The 11,428-nt window shown below is 44.5% G+C and overlaps 4 non-coding genes across 4 annotated transcripts; all 4 read right to left on the bottom strand.

Annotated features, from left to right (window-relative positions):
- Positions 1-101: 101 nt before the first annotated feature.
- Positions 102-174, bottom strand: TRNAT-CGU (transfer RNA threonine (anticodon CGU)). Its single transcript has one exon. It is a non-coding gene; the product is annotated as a tRNA-Thr (tRNA).
- Positions 175-1,977: 1,803 nt separating this feature from the next.
- On the bottom strand, positions 1,978-2,050 carry TRNAT-AGU (transfer RNA threonine (anticodon AGU)). Its single transcript has one exon. It is a non-coding gene; the product is annotated as a tRNA-Thr (tRNA).
- Positions 2,051-3,851: 1,801 nt separating this feature from the next.
- TRNAT-UGU (transfer RNA threonine (anticodon UGU)) lies at positions 3,852-3,924 on the bottom strand. Its single transcript has one exon. It is a non-coding gene; the product is annotated as a tRNA-Thr (tRNA).
- A 6,118-nt stretch (positions 3,925-10,042) lies between these two features.
- On the bottom strand, positions 10,043-10,115 carry TRNAT-CGU (transfer RNA threonine (anticodon CGU)). Its single transcript has one exon. It is a non-coding gene; the product is annotated as a tRNA-Thr (tRNA).
- Positions 10,116-11,428: the final 1,313 nt, after the last annotated feature.

Here is an 11,428-nt window from a genome sequence, read left to right as displayed (position 1 = left end):
TGTACGAGGTCCTGTAGCGTGACACCACAAAGTTTTAAAGAATTCTTTTTTTATTTTTCCCCAGAATGTTGGATATTCAGATTATCCTAGACTAAGAAATGAGGCCTCAGTGAGGATTGAACTCACGACCCCTGGTTTACGAGACCAGTGCTCTATCCACTAAGCTATGAGGCCATCTGTTTTGTTGGAGTGGCCATGTTTTTGTCGACTTAATATATTATGTGTCGTTCAGCAAAAAGAAATAGTAATATAAAGAAAAGCTTGTCTGTCAGATTTCATCTTCAGGATAGACTGGAAGCTTAAAGGGAATCTGTCCTCAGTGTCACCTGTACTAACCTATTGGTACAAGCTTTTAGTGTGGGTGATACTGAAGAAAATTACACTTACCATTCCCCAATCTGTGGTTTCGTTACGGCTGTTTTCCCAAGCCTCCGTGCACAGTGACATCTGTCTTCGATCTTCATAGGAAGTACTTCCTTCCCATTTCCTGAGTCTACTATTTTGCAGAATGGAGCTCCACTCTGCAATAGACCCCTCTACTCCTATGCTGCAGAATGGAGCTCCACTCTGCAGGCAAGAACAGATTTCACTTCATGCCCACTGTACATGCGGAGGAGAAGCGTTATGCTGCAAAATGGAGCTCCTGGACTTTGTCTTTACCTGTGCTTTAGCTGGTACAAAGATGATGCTTCATTCGGACAGGATTATAATCTGGATGGTATGGGGACCCTTAGTGGAGGTTTGCCCCCCCATGTGAATGTACAGGTTACATTCACACAGGCAGGTGTACAGTGAGTTTCCTGCTTGAAGTTTGAGATGCGGCAAATTTTACGACGCAGCACAAACTCCTAGCGGGAAACTCACTGTAAACTCGAGAGAAATTGGGTTATTTCAGCTGTCCGGTCATGCCGGGAGTTGTAGTTTTGCAACAGTGGGAGGCACACTGGTTAGGAAACACTGGTCTAAGCTGATGTCAGTATCATGCTATGAAATAATTGTCTGGATAAAGCAAGAAATAGGATCCTTTAAGGTCTTTTGTTCTGATTTGCATCACTTGCAGTCCAGAATTCAGGAGGTTGAAAATATGAAGTTGTGGTGTCTGGGGTGTTGCAATGGTGTAACAGGGTCTGGTGGTATTAACCCTTACTTGTCGTGACGCCAGGGTGGGGTTTGCTTAGTATTGAAGATCCTGCCGCCAACCGGCCCACAAACGGCAGGGATAATAAACGGAATGTCCACAGCAAAATTTATGAGATAACTGGAAACTTTTACTTGAACTTTTATGCAACAGTCTTTACAATAATACAGTTTCTCTCGAGGTAACCGGGATGCAGGTTCCTCACAGGCTTTGCTGGCACTGATAGTAATGAGCTTTAAGCAGGCCACTGTGCTACTAATGGTAAGATTTGAGTAAAATAGTAGTCAAACAGGATTTGTAGGTTTGAGCTTTATAACTCACGGTTTTAGTGGCTGCTGGTTCTTTAGGCTTTGGCCTAGTTGAGCTGAGATTGAAGATATGCTGATTGTGCTTCTTTAGTGTCCAGGTCTCAAGAGAGTGCAGGAAGAAGAGGGAGAATTTACAGACTACAGCCCTTTATATATTAAGGGGCTGGACTAAGCTCATTGGCCAGCAAACCTGTAGGTCCGGAATCGAGTGAACTCTGGGTACATCACATGACCCAGGAAGGACCTTAAACCTCCATACATTCACAACGGTAGATCACATGACCTGGGAAGGTCCTCTACATTTATTATACCTATACATTAAATAATAGACATGTAAATATAATTACATGAGGCGACCAAGGGGCAAGCCCTGCAGGAGAGCCCTGTGGGGATGGAGGAGCTCTAGCTGAGGGGACTTAATACAAGGGACTGTACGAGGTCCTGTAGCGTGACACCACAAAGTTTTAGAGAATTCTTTTTTTATTTTTCCCCAGAATGTTAGATATTCAGATTATCCTAGACTAAGAAATGAGGCCTCAGTGAGGAATGAACTCACGACCCCTGGTTTACTAGACCAGTGCTCTATCCACTGAGCTATGAGGCCATCTGTTTTGTTGGACCGGCCATGTTTTTGTCGACTTAATATATTATGTGTCGTTCTGCAAAAAGAAATAGTAATATAAAGAAAAGCTTGTCTGTCAGATTTCATCTTCAGGATAGACTGGAAGCTTAAAGGGAATCTGTCCTCAGTGTCACCTGTACTAACCTATTGGTACAAGCTTGTAGTGTGGGTGATACTGAAGAAAATTACACTTACCATTCCCCAATCTGTGGTTTCGTTACGGCTGTTTTCCCAAGCCTCCGTGCACAGTGACATCTGTCTTCGATCTTCATAGGAAGTACTTCCTTCCCCTTTCCTGAGTCTACTATTTTGCAGAATGGAGCTCCACTCTGCAATAGACCCCTCTACTCCTATGCTGCAGAATGGAGCTCCACTCTGCAGGCAAGAACAGATTTCACTTCATGCCCACTGTACATGCGGAGGAGAAGCGTTATGCTGCAAAATGGAGCTCCTGGACTTTGTCTTTACCTGTGCTTTAGCTGGGACAAAGATGATGCTTCATTCGGACAGGATTATAATCTGGATGGTATGGGGACCCTTAGTGGAGGTTTGCCCCCCCATGTGAATGTACAGGTTACATTCACACAGGCAGGTGTACAGTGAGTTTCCTGCTTGAAGTTTGAGGTGCAGCAAATTTTATGACGCAGCACAAACTCCTAGCGGGAAACTCACTGTAAACTCGAGAGAAATTGGGTTATTTCAGCTGTCCGGTCATGCCGGGAGTTGTAGTTTTGCAACAGCGGGAGGCACACTGGTTGGGAAACACTGGTCTAAGCTGATGTCAGTATCATGCTATGAAATAATTGTCTGGATAAAGCAAGAAATAGGATCCTTTAAGGTCTTTTGTTCTGATTTGCATCACTTGCAGTCCAGAATTCAGAAGGTTGAAAATATGAAGTTGTGGTGTCTGGGGTGTTGCAATGGTGTAACAGGGTCTGGTGGTATTAACCCTTACTTGTCATGACACAAGGGTGGGGTTTGCTTAGTATTGAAGATCCTGCCGCCAACCGGCCCACAAATGGCAGGGATAATAAACGGAATGTCCACAGCAGAATTTATGAGATAACTGGAAACTTTTACTTGAACTTTTATTCAACAGTCTTTACAATAATACAGTTTCTCTCGAGGTAACCGGGATGCAGGTTCCTCACAGGCTTTGCTGGCACTGATAGTAATGAGCTTTAAGCAGGCCACTGTGCTACTAATTGTAAGATTTGAGTAAAATAGTAGTCAAACAAGATTTGTAGGTTTGAGCTTTATAACTCACGGTTTTAGTGGCTGCTGGTTCTAGGCTTTGGCCTAGTTGAGCTGAGATTGAAGATATGCTGATTGTGCTTCTTTAGTGTCCAGGTCTCAAGAGAGTGCAGGAACAAGAGGGAGAATTTACAGACTACAGCCCTTTATATATTAAGGGGCTGGACTAAGCTCATTGGCCAGCAAACCTGTAGGTCCGGAACCGAGTGAACTCTGGGTACATCACATGACCCAGGAAGGACCTTAAACCTCCGTACATTCACAACGGTAGATCACATGACCTGGGAAGGTCCTCTACATTTATTATACCTATACATTAAATAATAGACATGTAAATATAATTATATGAGGCGACCAAGGGGCAAGCCCTGCAGGAGAGCCCTGTGGGGATGGAGGAGCTCTAGCTGAGGGGACTTAATACAAGGGACTGTACGAGGTCTTGTAGCGTGACCCCACAAAGTTTTAAAGAATTCTTTTTTTATTTTTCCCCAGAATGTTAGATATTCAGATTATCCTAGACTAAGAAATGAGGCCCCAGTGAGCATTGAACTCACAACCCCTGGTTTACAAGACCAGTGCTCTATCCACTGAGCTATGAGGCCATCTGTTTTGTTGGAGTGGCAATGTTTTTGTCAACTTAATATATTATGTGTCGTTCTGCAAAAAGAAATAGTAATATAAAGAAAAGCTTGTCTGTCAGATTTCATCTTCAGGATAGACTGGAAGCTTAACCCCTTAAGGACACATGACGTTCTCATACGTCTCCATTTCCGAGTCCTTAAGGACACATGACGTATGAGAACGTCATGTGTTTTACCGGCCCCCCGCAACCATCTGGAGCGGAGCCGGTCCCCGATGCCTGCTGAAATCGTTCAGCAGGCATCGGGGCATATCGCCCAGGGGGGTCATTATGACCCCCCATGTCGGCGATGGCCGCAGATCGCTGGACAATTCAGTCCAGCGATCTGCGGCGGATTCCGGGTCAATCGGGTCTCCAGTGACCCGGTGACCCGGAATTATTGGCTGATCGGGGCCGTCAGAGACGGCCCCGATCAGCCAGAGCCAGCAGGGGTGAGGTGGCACTGGTGCCACCTCACGATCGCCCTGATTCGTCGGCCGGATTACCGGCCGACCAATCAGGGCGCCTGCTGCGGGTGTCACTCCCGCAACCCGCTCCGCCCCTCTTCCGGAGGACGTGAGCGGGTGCGGGAAGACGACCCCCGGTGCTGGGGACCCCGATCCCCGGCGTCCCTGTTGGGATCGGGGCCCCAGGAGCAGCGGCGGCGGCGGAGACGACGAGGGACTGACCTGTGCGGCGAGGATCGTTGGAGGTGAGTGACAGCCTCCTGCTGTTGCTTAGCAACAGCTCCCAGCATGCAACAAGGGCATGCTGGGAGCTGTAGTTATGCAACAGCAGGAGGCAGACCACCACAACTCCCAGCATGCCCTTATGGGCATGCTGGGACTTGTAGTTTTGCAACAGCTGGAGGCACATTCTTTCTATGGAAAAGTGTACCTTCAGCTGTTGTGTAACTACAACTCCCAGCTTGCACAATCAGCTAAAGTGCATGCTGGGAGTTGTAGTGGTGCATCTGGTGGTTGCATAACTACAACTCCCAGCATGCCCGTTGGCTGTCGGTGACTGCTGAGAGTTGTAGTTTTGCAACAGCTGAAGGCACACTGAGTTAAGTAGTAAACCAGTGTGTCTCCAGCTGTTGCATAACTACAATCCCCAGCCAAAGTAGTATGCCTCCAGCTGTTGCATAACTACAACACCCAGCATGCCCTTCCGCTGTCCGTACATGCTGGGGGTTGTAGCTTTTGCAACAGCTGAAGGCACACTGGTTGCAAAACACTGAGTTTGTTACCAAACTCGGTGTTTCACAACCAGTGTGCCTCCAGCTGTTGCAAAACTACACCTCCCAGCATGCACTGATGGACCGTACATGCTGGGAGTTGTAGTTTTGCAACAGCTGGATGTTCCCCCCCCAATGTGAACGTACAGGGTACACTCACATGGGCGGAGGATTACAGTTAGTATCCGGCTGCAAGTTTGAGGTACGGCAAAATTTCTGCCGCAGCTCAAACTGCCAGCGAGAAACTACTGTGAACCCCCCGCCCGTGCGACTGTACCCTGAAAACACTACACTACACTAACACACAATAAAATAAAAAGTAAAAAACACTACATATACACATACCCCTACACAGCCCCCCTCCCCTCCCCAATAAAAATGAAAAACGTCTGGTACGCCACTGTTTCCAGAACGGAGCCTCCAGCGGTTGCAAAACTACAACTCCCAGCATGCACTGATAGACCGTACATGCTGGGAGTTGTAGTTTTGCAACAGCTGGATGTTCCCCCCCCCCCCCAATGTGAACGTACAGGGTATACTCACATGGGCGGAGGATTACAGTAAGTATCCGGCTGCAAGTTTGAGCTGCGTCAAATTTTCTGCCGTAGCTCAAACTGCCAGCGAGAAACTACTGTGAACCCCCGCCCGTGCGACTGTACCCTAAAAACACTACACTACACTAACACAAAATAAAATAAAAAGTAAAAAACACTACATATACACATACCCCTATACAACCCCCCTCCCCAATAAAAATGAAAAACGTCTGGTACGCCACTGTTTCCAAAACGGAGCCTCCAGCTGTTGCAAAACAACTACTCCCAGTATTGCCAGATAGCCGTTGACTGTCTAGGCATGCTGGGAGTTTTACAACAGCTGGAGGCACCCTGTTTGGGAATCACTGGCGTAGAATACCCCTATGTCCACCCCTATGCAAGTCCCTAATTTAGGCCTCAAATGCGCATGGCGCTCTCACTTTGGAGCCCTGTCGTATTTCAAGGCAACAGTTTAGGGCCACATATGGGGTATCGCCGTACTCGGGAGAAATTGGGCTTCAAATTTTGGGGGGTATTTTCTGCTATTACCCTTTTAAAAAATGTAAAATTTTTGGGAAAACAAGCATTTTAGGTAAAAAAAATATATATTTTTTTACATATGCAAAAGTCGTGAAACACCTGTAGGGTATTAAGGTTCAAATTACCCCTTGTTACGTTCCCCGAGGGGTCTAGTTTCCAAAATAGTATGCCATGTGTTTTTTTTTTGCTGTCCTGGCACCATAGGGGCTTCCTAAATGCGGCATGCCCCCAGAGCAAAATTCACTTTCAAAAAGCCAAATGTGACTCCTTCTCTTCTGAGACCTGTAGTGCGCCAGCAGAGCACTTTTCACACCCATATGGGGTGTTTTCTGAATCGGGAGAAATTGGGCTTCAAATTTTGGGGGGTATTTTCTGCTATTACCCTTTTTAAAATTGTAAAAATTTTGGGAAACCAAGCATTTTAGGTAAAAAAAATATATATTTTTTTACATATGCAAAAGTCGTGAAACACCTGTAGGGTATTAAGGTTCACATTACCCCTTGTTACGTTCCCCGAGGGGTCTAGTTTCCAAAATGGTATGCCATGTGTTTTTTTTTTGCTGTCCTGGCACCATAGGGGCTTCCTAAATGCGGCATGCCCCCAGAGCAAAATTCACTTTCAAAAAGCCAAATGTGACTCCTTCTCTTCTGAGACCTGTAGTGCGCCAGCAGAGCACTTTTCACACCCATATGGGGTGTTTTCTGAATCGGGAGAAATTGGGCTTCAAATTTTGGGGGGTATTTTCTGCTATTACCCTTTTTAAAATTGTAAAAATTTTGGGAAACCAAGCATTTTAGGTAAAAAAAAATATATTTTTTTACATATGCAAAAGTCGTGAAACACCTGTAGGGTATTAAGGTTCACATTACCCCTTGTTACGTTCCCCGAGGGGTCTAGTTTCCAAAATGGTATGCCATGTGGTTTTTTTTTGCTGTTCTGGCACCATAGGGGCTTCCTAAATGCGGCATGCCCCCAGAGCAAAATTTGCTTTCAAAAAGCCAAATGTGACTCCTTCTCTTCTGAGACCTGTAGTGCACCAGCAGAGCACTTTTCACCCCCATGCGAGGTGTTTTCTGTATCGGGAGAAATTGGGCTTCAAATTTTGGGGGGTATTTTCTGCTATTACCCTTTTTAAAAATGTAAAATTTTTGGGAAACCAAGCATTTTAGGTAAAAAAAATATATATTTTTTTTACATATGCAAAAGTCGTGAATCACCTGTAGGGTATTAAGGTTCACTTTACCCCTTGTTACGTTCCCTGAGGGGTCTAGTTTCCAAAATGGTATGCCATGTGTTTTTTTTTTTGCTGTCCTGGCACCAAAGGGGCTTCCTAAATGCGGCATGCCCCCCAAAAACCATTTGTCGCTCCTTCCCTTCTGAGCCCTCTACTGCGCCCGCCGAACAATTAACATAGACATATGAGGTATGTGCTTACTCGAGAGAAATTGGGTTTCAAATACAAGTAAAAAATTTTTCCTTTTTATCCCTTGTAAAAATTCAAAAATTGGGTCTACAAGAACATGCGAGTGTAAAAAATGAAGATTTTGAATTTTCTCCTTCACTTTGCTGCTATTCCTGTGAAACACCTAAAGGGTTAATACACTTACTGAATGTTTTTTTGAATACTTTAGGGGGTGTAGTTTTTATAATGGGGTCTTTTATGGGGTATTTCTAATATGAAGACCCTTCAAATCCACTTCAAAACTGAACTGGTCCCTGAAAAATAGTGAGTTTGAAAATTTTGTGAAAAATTTCAAAATTGCTACTGAACTTTGAAGCCCTATGGTGTCTTCCAAAAGTAAAAACTCATAAATTTTATGATGCAAACATAAAGTAGACATATTGTATATGTGAACCCCAAAAAAATATATTTTGAATATCCATTTTCCTTACAAGCAGAGAGCTTCAAAGTTAGAAAAATGCAAAAATTTCATTTTTTTCATCAAATTTTGGGATTTTTCACCAAGAAAGGATGCAAGTTACCATAAAATTTTACCACTAAGTTAAAGTAGAATATGTCACGAAAAAACAATCTCGGAATCAGAATGATAACTAAAAGCATTCCAGAGTTATTAACGTTTAAAGTGACAGTGGTCAGAATTGCAAAAAACGCTCCGGTCCTTAAGGTATAAAATGGCCTGGTCCTTAAGGGGTTAAAGGGAATCTGTCCTCAGTGTCACCTGTACTAACCTATTGGTACAAGCTTGTAGTGTGGGTGATACTGAAGAAAATTACACTTACCATTCCCCAATCTGTGGTTTCGTTATGGCTGTTTTCCCAAGCCTCCGTGCACAGTGACATCTGTCTTCGATCTTCATAGGAAGTACTTCCTTCCCCTTTCCTGAGTCTACTATTTTGCAGAATGGAGCTCCACTGTGCAGGCAAGAACAGATTTCACTTCATGCCCACTGTACATGCAGAGGAGAAGCGTTATGCTGCAAAATGGAGCTCCTGGACTTTGTCTTTACCTGTGCTTTAGCTGGGACAAAGATGATGCTTCATTCGGACAGGATTATAATCTGGAAGTGTATGGGGACCCTTAGTGGAGGTTTGCCCCCCCATGTGAATGTACAGGTTACATTCACACAGGCAGGTGTACAGTGAGTTTCCTGCTTGAAGTTTGAGATGCGGCAAATTTTACGACGCAGCACAAACTCCTAGCGGGAAACTCACTGTAAACTCGAGAGAAATTGGGTTATTTCAGCTGTCCGGTCATGCCGGGAGTTGTAGTTTTGCAACAGCGGGAGGCACACTGGTTGGGAAACACTGGTCTAAGCTGATGTCAGTATCATGCTATGAAATAATTGTCTGGATAAAGCAAGAAATAGGATCCTTTAAGGTCTTTTGTTCTGATTTGCATCACTTGCAGTCCAGAATTCAGAAGGTTGAAAATATGAAGTTGTGGTGTCTGGGGTGTTGCAATGGTGTAACAGGGTCTGGTGGTATTAACCCTTACTTGTCATGACGCCAGGGTGGGGTTTGCTTAGTATTGAAGATCCTGCCGCCAACCGGCCCACAAACGGCAGGGATAATAAACAGAATGTCCACAGCAAAATTTATGAGATAACTGGAAACTTTTACTTGAACTTTTATGCAACAGTCTTTACAATGATACAGATTCTCTCGAGGTAACCGGGATGCAGGTTCCTCACAGGCTTTGCTGGCACTGATAGTAATGAGCTTTAAGCAGGCCACTGTGCTACTAATGGTAAGATTTGAGTAAAATAGTAGTCAAACAGGATTTGTAGGTTTGAGCTTTATAACTCACGGTTTTAGTGGCTGCTGGTTCTTTAGGCTTTGGCCTAGTCGAGCTTAGATTGAAGATATGCTGATTGTGCTTCTTTAGTGTCCAGGTCTCAAGAGAGTGCAGGAACAAGAGGGAGAATTTACAGACTACAGCCCTTTATATATTAAGGGGCTGGACTAAGCTCATTGGCCAGCAAACCTGTAGGTCGGGAACCGAGTGAACTCTGGGTACATCACATGACCCAGGAAGGACCTTAAACCTCCGTACATTCACAACGGTAGATCACATGACCTGGGAAGGTCCTCTACATTTATTATACCTATACATTAAATAATAGACATGTAAATATAATTATATAAGGTGACCAAGGGGCAGGCCCTGCAGGAGAGCCCTGTGGGGATGGAGGAGCTCTAGCTGAGGGGACTTAATACAAGGGACTGTACGAGGTCCTGTAGCGTGACACCAGAAAGTTTTAGAGAATTCTTTTTTTTATTTTTCCCCAGAATGTTAGATATTCAGATTATCCTAGACTAAGAAATGAGGCCTCAGTGAGGATTGAACTCACGACCCCTGGTTTACGAGACCAGTGCTCTATCCACTGAGCTATGAGGCCATCTGTTTTGTTGGAGTGGCCATGTTTTTGTCGACTTAATATATTATGTGTCGTTCAGCAAAAAGAAATAGTAATATAAAGAAAAGCTTGTCTGTCAGATTTCATCTTCAGGATAGACTGGAAGCTTAAAGGGAATCTGTCCTCAGTGTCACCTGTACTAACCTATTGGTACAAGCTTGTAGTGTGGGTGATACTGAAGAAAATTACACTTACCATTCCCCAATCTGTGGTTTCGTTACGGCTATTTTCCCAAGCCTCCGTGCACAGTGACATCTGTCTTCGATCTTCATAGGAAGTACTTCCTTCCCCTTTCCTGAGTCTACTTTTTTGCAGAATGGAGCTCCACTCTGCAATAGACCCCTCTACTCCTATGCTGCAGAATGGAGCTCCACTCTGCAGGCAAGAACAGATTTCACTTCATGCCCACTGTACATGCGGAGGAGAAGCGTTATGCTGCAAAATGGAGCTCCTGGACTTTGTCTTTACCTGTGCTTTAGCTGGGACAAAGATGATGCTTCATTCGGACAGGATTATAATCTGGATGGTATGGGGACCCTTAGTGGAGGTTTGCCCCCCCATGTGAATGTACAGGTTACATTCACACAGGCAGGTGTACAGTGAGTTTTCTGCTTGAAGTTTGAGATGCGGCAAATTTTACGACGCAGCACAAACTCCTAGCGGGAAACTCACTGTAAACTCGAGAGAAATTGGGTTATTTCAGCTGTCCGGTCATGCCGGGAGTTGTAGTTTTGCAACAGCGGGAGGCACACTGGTTGGGAAACACTGGTCTAAGCTGATGTCAGTATCATGCTATGAAATAATTGTCTGGATAAAGCAAGAAATAGGATCCTTTAAGGTCTTTTGTTCTGATTTGCATCACTTGCAGTCCAGAATTCAGATGGTTGAAAATATGAAGTTGTGGTGTCTGGGGTGTTGCAATGGTGTAACAGGGTCTGGTGGTATTAACCCTTACTTGTCGTGACGCCAGGGTGGGGTTTGCTTAGTATTGAAGATCCTGCCGCCAACCGGCCCACAAACGGCAGGGATAATAAACAGAATGTCCACAGCAAAATTTATGAGATAACTGGAAACTTTTACTTGAACTTTTATGCAACAGTCTTTACAATAATACAGTTTCTCTCGAGGTAACCGGGATGCAGGTTCCTCACAGGCTTTGCTGGCACTGATAGTAATGAGCTTTAAACAGGCCACTGTGCTACTAATTGTAAGATTTGAGTAAAATAGTAGTCAAACAGGATTTGTAGGTTTGAGCTTTATAACTCACGGTTTTAGTGGCTGCTGGTTCTTTAGGC

Source organism: Hyla sarda, chromosome 1 (genome assembly GCF_029499605.1).
Source record: "Hyla sarda isolate aHylSar1 chromosome 1, aHylSar1.hap1, whole genome shotgun sequence".
Taxonomy (NCBI): domain Eukaryota; kingdom Metazoa; phylum Chordata; class Amphibia; order Anura; family Hylidae; genus Hyla; species Hyla sarda.
Note: the sequence above shows the minus strand (reverse complement) of the source record. Positions and strands in the feature narration are given on the sequence as shown.